Here is a 13,740-nt window from a genome sequence, read left to right as displayed (position 1 = left end):
GATGGTGAAATGGTAATTATCTTTCCGAATGTGAATTCTTTTTGTTTCTTTTTTCGACGTGCAGATGGGTTTTTTTTGTTGGGGGTGTGCTGTCGGAATCTTGTTGATTAATGATTATTGATCAAGATCAGGTTGTTTTTTTTAACTGATTATGGAGTAATAAGCGGAATTAGGTAGAATACTAATCTGCATTGATAAAATCGAATATTCTGTTGCGCACAAAAGGGAAATAGTTTAACTACTGTGTTATTAATTAATTATTTACTGGACTTACTAGTGGAAGATATGCTCTGAATAACACGTGTTTTTATTAGTTGTGTTATGGACATTTTTGGGTTTAATGCATTTGTTTTGTTTCTTACTCAAATTTAAGTAATTCCATAATATATATATATATATTTTTTATTTTTAGTAAATTTATTTATAGCTTAAAAATACGAATTAATTAAATTCAATTTACTTCTCACCTTTTAGACAAGACCTCATTAAAAAAATTTTATCCTTATATCTTTTCTCAACAAATATTTTTATTTATATTTAAAAGTTTCTAATTTTTTTATAAAACTAATTTAAGTTAATTATACTCTCTATGTCCCATTGAAAGGTTGTTATTTTTTATTTTCATCCATCTCAAAATAAGGTTATCGTTTTCTATTGAGTAATTGTACTACCTACCTAACATAATAAATATCCTTCCAACTTACAATATATTATACAAATGTCATTAATTTTATATTAAAAAACAATACTAATAGGGGTATTTTCGTCTTTTTCACTACAACCCATTATAATACTAATATTCAAAAATCTAAGTGCAAAAAGTAAACTGCAACCTTGCACTGGGACGGAAGGAATAAATATATTTGGTTGTCTTGTATAAAATTTTATTATCTAAAAAAAATATCTATATTATATAAAATTTGATTTCAACACATATACTAAATTTTTGTAATTATATATATTAATTCATATTTTTAAAATATCAACAATAATATTCATTAAAAAAAATAATAAAATAATATAATAATTTATTGTTACCGTATTAGAAACAAAGAGATCATCTGTTTGAAAACGGAATCATACTATTCTATAATAGGAAAATTAGTATTCAAATAATTTTTTTCGATTCAATATTTGATTCGAAATTTTATAATTCGAATTTGAATAAAAATATTTTATTCAATACAAGTATGAATGAAATACAAATAAAAATTTTAATAGTCGATTCTATATTTGTAAATATTTAATTCAATAATTAAAAAAATACATACATAGTATAAAATGTAGCATACATATATGTATCTCTCAAAATAAAATAAAAACTGAATTTATTAAATATAATACTTTTTAAAATCTATATAAATAAATATATTACATAATTATAATGATGTTTTTATTTATGCTAAGCACAAAAATCTTTTGGGTTAATATAAAAACAATAATTAACAGTAAATATTTGTATTTTATTATCAAGTTGCCTTAATATTATTGTTAAAATTTTAATTTAAATATTTAAATTGAATAGCTTTGAATCAAATCGAATAAGACAAAAACAAATCACATATTGAATTAAATACTTTAATAATATTGAAATCAAATTAAATACTCGAATCAAATTGAATAATTTAAAAATTATTTAGAATCGAATACAAATATTATTTTAAGATTTGAAATGAATCGAATATCGAATCATATAGTTGAATATTTTTCATGAATCAAATAGAATCCTATAATATGTATGTGTGTTCATAGTTCTGTGTTTATTTCCACTTTGGTAATGTATGCTTATATTATTAAAGTTGGATATTATATTTTGGCATGGTTTAAGATAAATGATACAACAATATATATATATATATTGTATGTGAAATTGATGATCTCGGTAACTTTATTTGGAATTGTCTAAGTTGTTGGGATTAAATTGGAGAAAATAAATAGAATACATGTTGTTCATTTCTGTATGTAGGTGACAGTAGTTCTCCAATGCTATTTCTTAATAATTCTGTGAATAGTTAGAGTTATGCATGGAGTTTTTATAAATTCACCGAAAGGATATAGCCCAAAGCTATTGGAGGAACAAAAAAGAAGGTTACGAAGTAGTTCGAATCTTTTTTGGAAATTGGATGCATAACAACCACCAAAGTCTGTATATCTCCCCCTGGCCGTTCAGCTTCAGCCAGCTCACCCCAGAAGCGGAGTTGGAATGGAATTAGGGACGCTTGCTTGTGCTAGCCTTTTCCAACCTGATGGACTAGGTCACAACGATCTCAAAAAAAGTTAAGCGAAAGAAGCCCGCATGGCACCAGTCCTACATTTTGTCTCTGTGGGCCGAGGAGAAAAGGCCTGGGGAGCAGTCTAACGCCCTGTACGACGGTTAGGGTATTTGCGGCTTTCTTTACTTCATTTTTGTATTACCCCGCCCGGCTGGATATTGCAAGTATAACTGGCTGCCAACGATATACTCCCAATAACAGTATATATACTGGAATAATATTCATGAAAATACCCCCAATTAAAATATATACGCTCATACGTATTGTCAATATACTCATGAAATGTATGTTCATTTATGTTGTTCTTATATTTCTGTTGGGCTACGTAGATGACCTTACATGTACCTGAGCGCAGCTCATCTCTGGCCCATGGTGAGAGATGTTCCCGAATCCACAAGATGTTGCCATCAAACTAATACGCTAGACTGCGGTCCTTTGGTCGAAATGTTTGCCGAGTGTTACGTTCATGCAAACTTGACGGTTCATCCTTAAAGGGGCTTAGTTAGCGACTATAATGATATGAAAATCTATCGCGGTAAAATTGTTGCCCGAATTTTAAAAGGTCCACCATATGAAGTGTAGACTTCATTTCGGAATTTGTATTTGTATGTAACATTTGTATGAGGAACTGATAATCCCAGTTACTTTTTTTGGAATTGTCTCGATTGTTGGGATTAAATTGGAGGATTGTAGTTCATGTTTGTCTATAGGTTATGGTGGTTCTCCTATTTTATTTGCTAATGTTCATGTGAATAGTTAGAATTGTGCGTGGAGTTTCTATAAATTCGATTAAATATGATTGAATGTTCATGATGTACTTCTAATAACAACATATATACCGTCATAATATATATAAAATTACCCCCAAATACAAGATATATGCTCATACATATTGTCAATGTACTCATTAAACGTGCGTTCGTTTATGGTTGTTTCGCAACCCAAACTTCAATAATGTACAGTGCTTTGAAGTGGTAAATTAATTATCATTATTGTTTAACTTTATCCATACATAAAGCTAAGTTAGATGATACATTGGACTTAAATGATAAGTATTAATAGTCTTACAATTTCGACCGCAATGTTATTGAAAGTGTGGCATGATTTGTTGAATATATACATACAACAATTAAACTTTTCATCAAGGTATAACAAAAAAAATACAAAGGGTTTGCCTTCACCGAGTTCTTTTATACCCTCCATTTTTAGAAGATTGAATGCCTCTGTAAGCTACACTCAAAGATACCTAGTGCTTTACACATAATACTTTAGAAACAATTATATATACCTCTATTGTCAGTGTTTATACTCAGTACACACATTTACGTAACTGCATACACTATCAAACATGTTGTTTATTTATTGCGTACTTATATTAGGATATCAAATACTCCGGGAACACGTGTTTATGCCTGAGTAACCTCTACTCAGAAAACCGATCATTTTGGATATCATATACTCACTTGTTAACAACATGGTTCGCCGTCGCGGATCGGCCTTTACCGTTCCAGATACGTCGCGGTGCATCGTCGCGGCGTATTGTCGCTGCGTATCGGTCAATATAATTTTTTTTATATTTATTTTTATTTTAAAAAATTATGATAAGTCATTAAAATATATCAAATCATATAATTAATTTTAAAGTATATAATATTAACAAATATATTATAATTGATAGTAAATTAAAATTAAAATCTTGTCTAAAAAATAATTTTAAATAATATATTTACACTTAATTATAAATTATTCTAAAATATTAATTCTAATAAAAATTAATTTTTACAAATTAAATAAAAATTAAATACAATTCAAAATAAAATAGTTAAAATCTATCAATTAAATAAACAAATTAATTAAAATAACTAAATTTCTTCCCCAGACACACGCGTTCTTCCTCCCATCTTCTTCCCCAACCTTCTTCCTCTTTCCAAACCTCCTCAACCACAGAAGACACACGCGTTCTTCCTCTCATCTTCTTCCCCAACCTTCTTCCCCAACCTTCTTCCTCTTTCCAAACCTTCTCAACCACAGACACTCCTTATCCACCCAAACAAATGCAAGTTCTTCCCATTTCCCAAGTTCCCACACAAACAAACGGGCTTGAGGCCCGTTCCGGTTCCCGATCGGCCGGAAAGTAAGCAAAGGGGCTTGATTATTGTTCATCCAGCATTCATGTTAGGTACACCCAACATGGTGTAGAGGGATAATTCCAATCCTTAAGAAAGTAAGCAAAGGGGCTTGATTATTGTTCACCTGATCTATCATTTCTTCCGTAATACTTTCTTCCACGGTTAAATCTAACGATCGTAATGTGTTTTCTGAGTTGATTTTCAACTTCAGCCCTAAATACTTTAAATATGTCCATTGCCTCATATTTTTCTGAAATAAGGTACATATAACCATATAGAGAATAATCATATATTAATGATCGAAATATTATTGACCATTCCATGAATGTGTGGAAAAGGTCCCACAAATACCTGTGTTGATTTAGATTTTCAACAATAAAAAAGTAAAATTTGAAAATATGTTCCGAACTTGAAAGACAAGAGTGTCAGAGATCACAGATTCCTAAAAAAAAGTACATAAGAGATCTAGAAAATGCACTAAAACTAAGAAATTTAAAATGAGTGATCCCCAATAAGACTTTTCGTGAGATGATTGAAGATCCCCTTTCCATCATCTATCAGTTTGTTTAAATAAAACCCCATTTGAACCTTCCGAAACCGTTTCTGATTCGGTTACCAAAGATCGTGTATTAAACCGTCGTCCGTCATCTTGTCCACACGATCATTGGTTACCTTCTAGAAACCTTCTGCCGACACGTGGTATATTGTAACCACAAACGTTTGATTTTGCAATTTCAGTTGGTTCTTTCAAAACCTCCCAACCCAGCACTCGAAGTTGGATAGGTCCTTCATTTAATGCACTAACCAAACAAACCTGATAGTCTGTTGGGTTCTACCAATCAGCCCGACTGAAATTCACTCCTGGCCCATCACTGGGCCCACACCCTTTCCCTTTCTTGGGCTATAACCCTAATTTTAAATTTCCGTGCTCAACAATCTGTATATATCAATTCCAAGGCATTTGAAGCTCGATAAATATGTATCTGCTTAACTTTGGTTTGTTCACTTTTAATGCAATCAACACAAAGATCAAAGTTTAAAAATTTTATAAAATCAAGAATTTCATCTTTAATGAGTTTTTCAACTTATTTCTTGAAATATAACCTAAATATTTGTGTCATAATAAACTTGAATCATTTAATTTTCATTTACTAATTTTTTATTCCACATTAAGGATCTTATTATAGGAAATTAGAATAACAAACATATATAAATTGTCATTCATCATAAAAGTACTAAAGTCAATCAAACTTGAAATTAAAAACAACTTAACCTTATTGTTTTTTTTAAAAAAAAAAACAATGATAACCAGATTAGTCTATGTAAGAAACATAAACTAAATTTCGTCTAAAAGAATGGTAGAGAAGTGTCTCACATTCAAAAAAAAAAAAAAAATCAGTATTCAATAAAATTTTGAAAATGCCCATGGTTTCCACATCTACCGATTTCTCATTTCCAAAGTAAATGAGTCTTTCATCTTCAGTTCTGTATTGAAATATTGATGTTAGTAGTTGATTTAGAGTTTAACCAATATATGTTTCAAAGTATTGAAACTAAATTAATTTAAGAAGAAACCAAAGAATGAAAAATACATCCCTTTGATATTTATATACAAATATAGACATGTTTAAAATTGAACATACTTTTGTTCAAAATTAAGATTCGACAAAGTTGGATGTATGGTAGAGCAGTGCAGGTCCTACACAAAATGAAAGGGACATTAAGGATGAGAATAGACCAGGCCATCTGTCGGGGCCTACAGCCTGGCTTACATATGATCTGGCTTGGCCTAATCTATTTATTAAAAAGAACATGTCAAAAAAAATTTAAAACCTTTTTATTTAAATAGAGTAAGCTTAGGCTTAAAAAACCATTTTTAATTAATATGTCAGCCTATTTATTATTATTTTTATTTTATAAAACTATTTTTTTTCATTATTATTTATTAAGAATATTTGTATCTAATAATATTATTATTAAATAATTTAAATTATAAATTTGTGATAAAATAGAATGTTTATCTTTATATACTCCCTCCGTCCTAAAAATAAGTATTCATTTGCTTTTTGCACGTAATTTTAAAAATAGTAGTATTATATTGTGATATAGTAGAAATAAAATAAAAATGACTAAAATAATCTTATTAGAGCACCCGCATCGGCGCATCTCCTCACGAAGAGATGCGCCACGTCACAATTTAAAAAAAAAAAAATAACACAGATTCGTTGCTTCCGAGCAGCTTTTATTCCATTGCCATGTGTCTCAATTTAAATGGGACACATGGCACTTATTATATATATATGTATATATATGATATATATTTTTTGTTTTTTTAATTTATATATTTAAATTTTGTAATATTTTTATAGTTCATAATATTTTGTATTCTACAAAATGATACCAATATTGAATATATTTTATCAATTTAAAAATTTAAAATATATAAATAAAAATACTATATAATTATATTGAAGAAATCAGTATTAGTAAATTTAATTTAATTTATTAAATAAAATATAATTATAAATTTTAAAGCAATTAAATAATATAAAATTATATTAAACAATAAATATATTTAGTTTATAATTGATTATACATACATAATTAATAATAAGATATTAATATAAAATAAAAGACAATATAATTTGAATAACATAGAACAAAATACATATAATTTAAACAATATTTAAAAAATCTCTTCGAACAATTTAACCTTAACAAGTAGATCATACTCCGTCAAATTATCTTTCTCCACTAGTGTTCGATAAAGTTTCATTTTGGCAATACCCTCAGTGCTTTTGATTTTTTCTTCCTTCAGTTGTGTCATGCGAGCAAATTGTGATGCAACTTCTTTACTTTGAGCTCGCAGTTCTTCAAAATCATTGGAGGAAAGTGAATTTGAAGATTTCTTCAGTGTCCGCTTGCCTTTATTTTTACACACTTTCACATCCGGATGACGAATTGATGGAGATTCTTCTACTCCATCACTACGTGGTGTTGTTGGATTTGAATTAGACGAGTATCGACCATCTTCATTAATTTTAGTTCTCTTCGGGCCAACTCCATTGACAACATTTGTACCACGATGACTGGTACTCCATTTTGGTTCAAGTTTTAATTCACGCCAAGCGTGTTCATAAATAAATATTTTCTTACAATCTGTAGAATATATTTGATGTGCCTTATTCAAGACATCGTCAAAAGATTTTCCGCTCATATTTTGTTGGTTAGCTTGTTGAAAACATCCAACAAATTTTGAAACGGCTTTATTTATTTTTTGCCAACAATTCTTGCATTGGTTTACACTTCTTGACACCCCTGCTTCAGATTTGTTATCATTAAAATATTGAGAAATTTTTTTCCAGAAAGTAGTACCTTTTTTATCAGTGCCTATTAGTGCATCTTTGCTTGTGTTAAGTCATCCACTAATAAGAAGCAAATCTTCTTCACGAGTCCACTTTCTTTTGGTCTCTGTCGTTGGAGCAATGATTTGTATGTCATCTTCATCTTGTTGATTGGCTTGTGTGCAAAATTCAAGAATACTTTCTATTTGTATATTTTGCGTAAAACCCATCGATGGGGGATGAAATAGACCTTGAAATGATTGAAAATTTTGAGGATTAAAAGAACCTCCAGATGATTGAAAATTTTAAGGATATGATGAACCTACAAAAGGTTGAAAATTTTGAGGATAATAGTAGTGTGGAGGAATAGAAGAATACGATGAAGCGTAGAAATTTGGGACAGATGTTTGAAAATTTTGAGTAACATTAGGATTGAAAGAGTTTTGCGAACAATCTTCATTTCCAAGCATGTTCGTAAAACTTTGAAATGAAAAAGGCTTTTGAGAATTGGAAGATTTTTGAGAGTTTTGCTCAATTGTTAAAACTTGAATGTAGAGTAGTGGGAGAAAATATAAAGATCTTTGATGAAAGTTTGTGTGTTTTATTTTGTAAAATGCAAGCATATTTATAGGAAAACTTAGACACTCTATAACTTATATATTATTTATATATATATTATGTCTTGTTAAATCAAATCAATTTATTTTTGGCTTGTTTACTTTTTTTTTTAAAATGCATTATTATATCACATCACAATATTTATTATTATAGTAGTGATCAATCATTTCAAGTTTTGTCTTGTTGAGCTTTCTTTATTAATTGTATTGTTAGATCACATCATAATTTATTATTATACTAGATAGGTTTGAACACACATGCATTGTTAAATCACATCATAGTTATTATTGTACTATGTTGATTTAAACACACTTGGATTGTTAGATCACATCACTATTACTATGTGTCATCAAATTTATTTTCAATTATTTAATTATTTCACTAGATAGGTTTGAACACACATGCATTGTTAAATCACATCATAGTTATTATTGTAGTATGTAGATTTAAAAACACTTGCATTGTTAGATCACATTACTATTATTATGTGTCATCAAATTTATTTTTAATTATTTTATTATTGTACTATTTATTTACATATTTTCAAATATATTATTATTATTATTATTATTATTATCATTTCACATAATTATTTGTACTATATAATTTTAAACACACTAGTATTGTTATATCACATCACTATTGTTATATGTCATCAAATTTATTATTGTACTATTTATTTACATACTTTTAAATAATATTATTATATTGATTAGTATTATTTATTTCATATAATGTAAACTATAAATACCCTATGTTGGCAAAAACTCTACACTACACTACACTTCACTTCAAAAAATATTTGTAACAAACAACTTTGTTACAAAAAAATGTCAAATTCATTTCAAACAATTTTGAGTTCAGACTCCGATGAGGATGATGTGATTTCTTTCAATTTGTGGATGCAATTTCAGCGTATTCAAGATGTTATCACTAACCACGAAGAGGAAAATCAATCACGCCGAAGAATATACATTGAGAGAAATCGTGAAGAAGGTCACAATCGTTTGTTCAACGATTATTTTCTGAAAATCCTGTCTATATAGATTTTCAATTTCGTCGTAAATTTCGAATGAGGAGGCATGTCTTTATGCGCATTGTAGATCGTCTAACAACAGATAATGAGTTCTTCTAACAATGTCGAGATGCAACAGGAAGACTTGGTTTATCGCCATTATAAAAATGCACGGCTGCTTTGCGTGTGTTGGCTTTTAGTGTAGCTGCTGATGTTGTAGATGACTATAGCCGTATTGGAGAGAGTACAATAAGAACGTGTGTAAAAAAGTTTGTTGAATGAGCCATTTCAATATTTGGTGAGGAATATTTAAGAAGGCCAAATGCAACAGTCCTACAACGATTGTTGTATGTTGCAGAAGAACATGGTTTTCCAGGAATGATGGGAAGTATTGATTATATGCACTGGGAATGAAAAAAATGTCCAGCTGCTTGAAAAGACCAATTTTCACGTGGAGATCATGGCAAACCAACTATCGTATTAGAAGCCGTGGCATCGTATAATCTATGGATTTGACATTCTTTTTTCGGAGAACCAGGTACATTCAATGAAATTAATGTACTTGATCAATCTCCAATTTTTAATGACTTGTTGAATTGTGGAAGTCCAGAAGTAAGTTTTATTGTCAATAATCACCAATATAATATGAGGTAGTATCTTACGGATGGAATATATCCTCAATGGGCGACATTTATCCAATCTATTCGTCTGCCTCAAGGACCTAAGATGCAATTATTTGCACAACGTCAAGAAACTGCTCAAAAGGATGTAGAACGTGCTTTCGGTGTTTTGCAAGCTCGATTCGCTATTATTTGACGTCCGTCACTCATTTGGGATATTGATTTGATTGGTAAGCTAATGAAGACATGTATCATATTGCATAATATGATAGTTGAAGATGAAAGAGATACATATCTACATTATTATGATATATCCCAATTCGAACAAGTGGAGACCGAGAATTTAAGCAGTTCAAGTCAGACATATTCTGCAGATAGGCATGCCGGAATGATTGAGTTTCTAAGAAATAGAATGCGACTTCAAGACAGAGGAGCACATCAACAATTCAAAGTAGATTTGATTGAAAATATATTGCAAAATTTGGTTAGATGAATAATTAAGTTATTTGTTCTTATTTTAATTTTAAATATTTCTATTGTAATTGCAATGTAATGTAATATAATGTAATTTTTTCTTCAAAAATTAATTGTTATTTTTTATATTTTATTTTTTTAATTAACCAATAATAATTATAACAATAAAAATACAAATTTGATATTAAAATTAAAATTTAAAAATAAATTAAAACTAAAATTAAATAATAAATAATATAACTTTTTTCCCATAATTTTTTAATAAATCAAAATATTGACAAATAATAATATAATATAATATAGTATAATAATTAAATAATTAATTAATACTACAAATTAAAACTATAATTAAAAAATAATATATATATAATATGAAAATAGAAATTTATTAAAAAATTAGAATGAGTATCTTTGTTGTGAATATAAAATAGAAGAGAGTATCTCTGGTGACGTAGCAGAGAGAGAAAGTGACGTGGACAAGAAAAAGTAGTGGAGATACCCAAAAGCGGGTGTCTCCATTGCGGATGGTCTTAGTATGTGTGATATAAAGGTAATGACATTTGTGTAATATATTGTAAGTTGTAAGGGTATTTGTAATGTTAGGTAGATAGTACAGTTAATAAAAAGGGAAATGAATACTTTGTTATGGGACAGACTAAAATGAAAAAATAAATACTTTGTTATGGGACGGAGGGAGTATATTAAATAATTTTATTTTTATTTTTTTATTTCTAGTATTAAATTTGTATTAAAAAATATATATTATTATGTAATCTTTTAAACAGGTTAGTAGGTAATGACTTAGACTTTTTTTAAAAAAAAAAAACTTCAAATTTGTAGATCAGGCTTAGGCTACATGTTTTTAAAATATATTTATACCTTAAATATAGTCTGATTAGCCAAAATCTGGCCTGACCTAGTATATTTATACTTTAAATATAGCTTGTCTGCCATTACATTGACCTACCACATCCAACTTCATTAAATACTCTCCCGTCTTAAAAATATGTGTTTATGCTTTTGGGTTCGAATTTTAATAAACATGTGTAGTTTTGCTTACTTTTTATGGTAAAAAATATAAAAATTAGTACAATTTTTTACTAAATACGAAAATAAAAATATTTTAAAAGACAAACAAAAAAGAAAAATGAACACATTTTTAAGAGATGGATGAAGTGTTGTATGTGTTTGTATACAAATATCAACACAGTGTGTTCAAATAATACAATCATATTTATTACAAATCACTTTTCGGTATGTTCACGTCAACCATTTTTGTTAGAAATTAAACTCTTAGACGAAAAATCATTAAAAAAATTCATTGGGATGAATTTGATGAAAAATTTACAGTAAAACTAAAAATGATTAAATTGTAATAAAATAGAACCAAAAATAAATTTTGTTCATTATTTAAATGTAAAACATAAACATAAATCAAACTAGCTCATGAACTACTAGGATTTAGACTTTGTTTAGATAAGAGTTTTAAGTTTTAAAAATTTGAAGAATTTTCATAATAATAAAAAATTAATTATTTAAGTTGATATTTTATATATATTTTTATATAAAATAGACTAAATTGCACAAAAGCTATATGTAGTTTCATGAAATTGCGTTAAATCCCCTATATTTTTAAAACTGCGTCAAACTCCCTCGTGGTTTATAAACTCTGCGTTTAACGTCTTCGGCGGTCTTTATTTAATGGTATTTGATCTAAATGCGTCCAAACTAAGAATAAATTTTAAAATCTGAATTTCTAAATCCCTACTCTTAAAAATATATTCATTTTTCTTATATTTAGCCTAAAAAAATAGTAAATATACTAAAAAAAAATTATTTTTCTCATGTTTTAAGAGTATATTTTTACTGTTTTAGGCTAAATATAAGAAAAATAAATATATTTATAATTTTAGGGGTTTAGAAATTGAGATTATAAAATTTAACCTCGGTTTGGGCGCATTTAGGTTAAATACCGTTAAATAAGGGTTGCCGAGGGGGTTAGACGCAGAGTTTATGAAACTACGAGGGAGTTTAACGCAGTTTTAGAAGTATAGGAGATTTAGCGCAATTTCGTGAAATCACAGGTGAATTTTGCACAATTTAGTCTTTTTAAAAAAATAAAAAGTGTTTTGAGAATAAGCTTATTCAACCGTTTTTAACTTACTGAATAATTTTTAATTGTTTAACGAATAAAATAAGTAATTTGAGTATTTAAAAATTTAACTATTTGAAAGAACTTATTTAATCTAAAAGCTAATTTCTAAAATGTTCTATACCCAATATTTTGAAATAATTTTTTTTTTCCTAATTTTGTCAAAATGTGTTTGTTTTCTGAGATAATCTGAATGAATATTTTTTGATGCGAGATATGGGAAAATGTGTAGGTAAGAGCATCCGTTACAATCATCTTCTTCATTACCTTTATTATTGTCTTTTCAATTTTTACTATAACAAAACTCATTACCTTTAAGAAGAAATATAATTATCTAAATTTATTAGGGTGCGTTTGTTTGGGGGATTTTCCCCAAATATACTATTCATCAAATTTTTTCCCCCTAAAAATATCAAATCAAACACATATTTTTTATTTTTTATATTATACTAAAAATCAATTTTACATTCGAAAAATCATATCAACACCTATTTATATCACATCATACAACTATTCAAATTCAAAATTTTTTACTATTCAAATTTCAACTCAAAATCTAAACCCCCAAACAAACACACCCAATTAAATTAAAAATATATATATATCAATTAAATTAAATACTATCCAAAATTTTTTGAAATTTATAAATTTTAAATTATAAATTTAACATAAATTATATATATATTTAAAATTCATTAATCAATTCTCACACTTTATCTATCATATTTTAAATTTATTTGTTGTTCTCTACCTTATTGTATATATTATTTGGATACGATTTAGAAATAAAAATAATAATTCTTAAGTTATATTGTTAATTATTATGATTATTTTGATGTTATTTTTAGTTAATATATATGTTAATTTATTCCGTATATATTCAATTATTAAAAGGTTAATATTTAAAAGTTAAAATATTATTATATAAAAGTATCATTAGATAATAAAAAAATATGTAGAAATATGTATAGATAAATAATTTATTTATATACTAATTATATGTATTATTACATAATAAAAGTATATAAAAATAAATAACTTATTGTCTATTTATAAAATAGTAAAGGTAATGAGTTGAAGGTGATTTACTAGAATGAGGATAAATGAAATAATTT

Source organism: Andrographis paniculata, unplaced genomic scaffold, assembly GCF_009805555.1.
Source record: "Andrographis paniculata isolate CXL003 unplaced genomic scaffold, ASM980555v1 Contig22END, whole genome shotgun sequence".
In the NCBI taxonomy this organism is placed as follows: Eukaryota; Viridiplantae; Streptophyta; class Magnoliopsida; order Lamiales; family Acanthaceae; genus Andrographis; species Andrographis paniculata.
Note: the sequence above shows the minus strand (reverse complement) of the source record.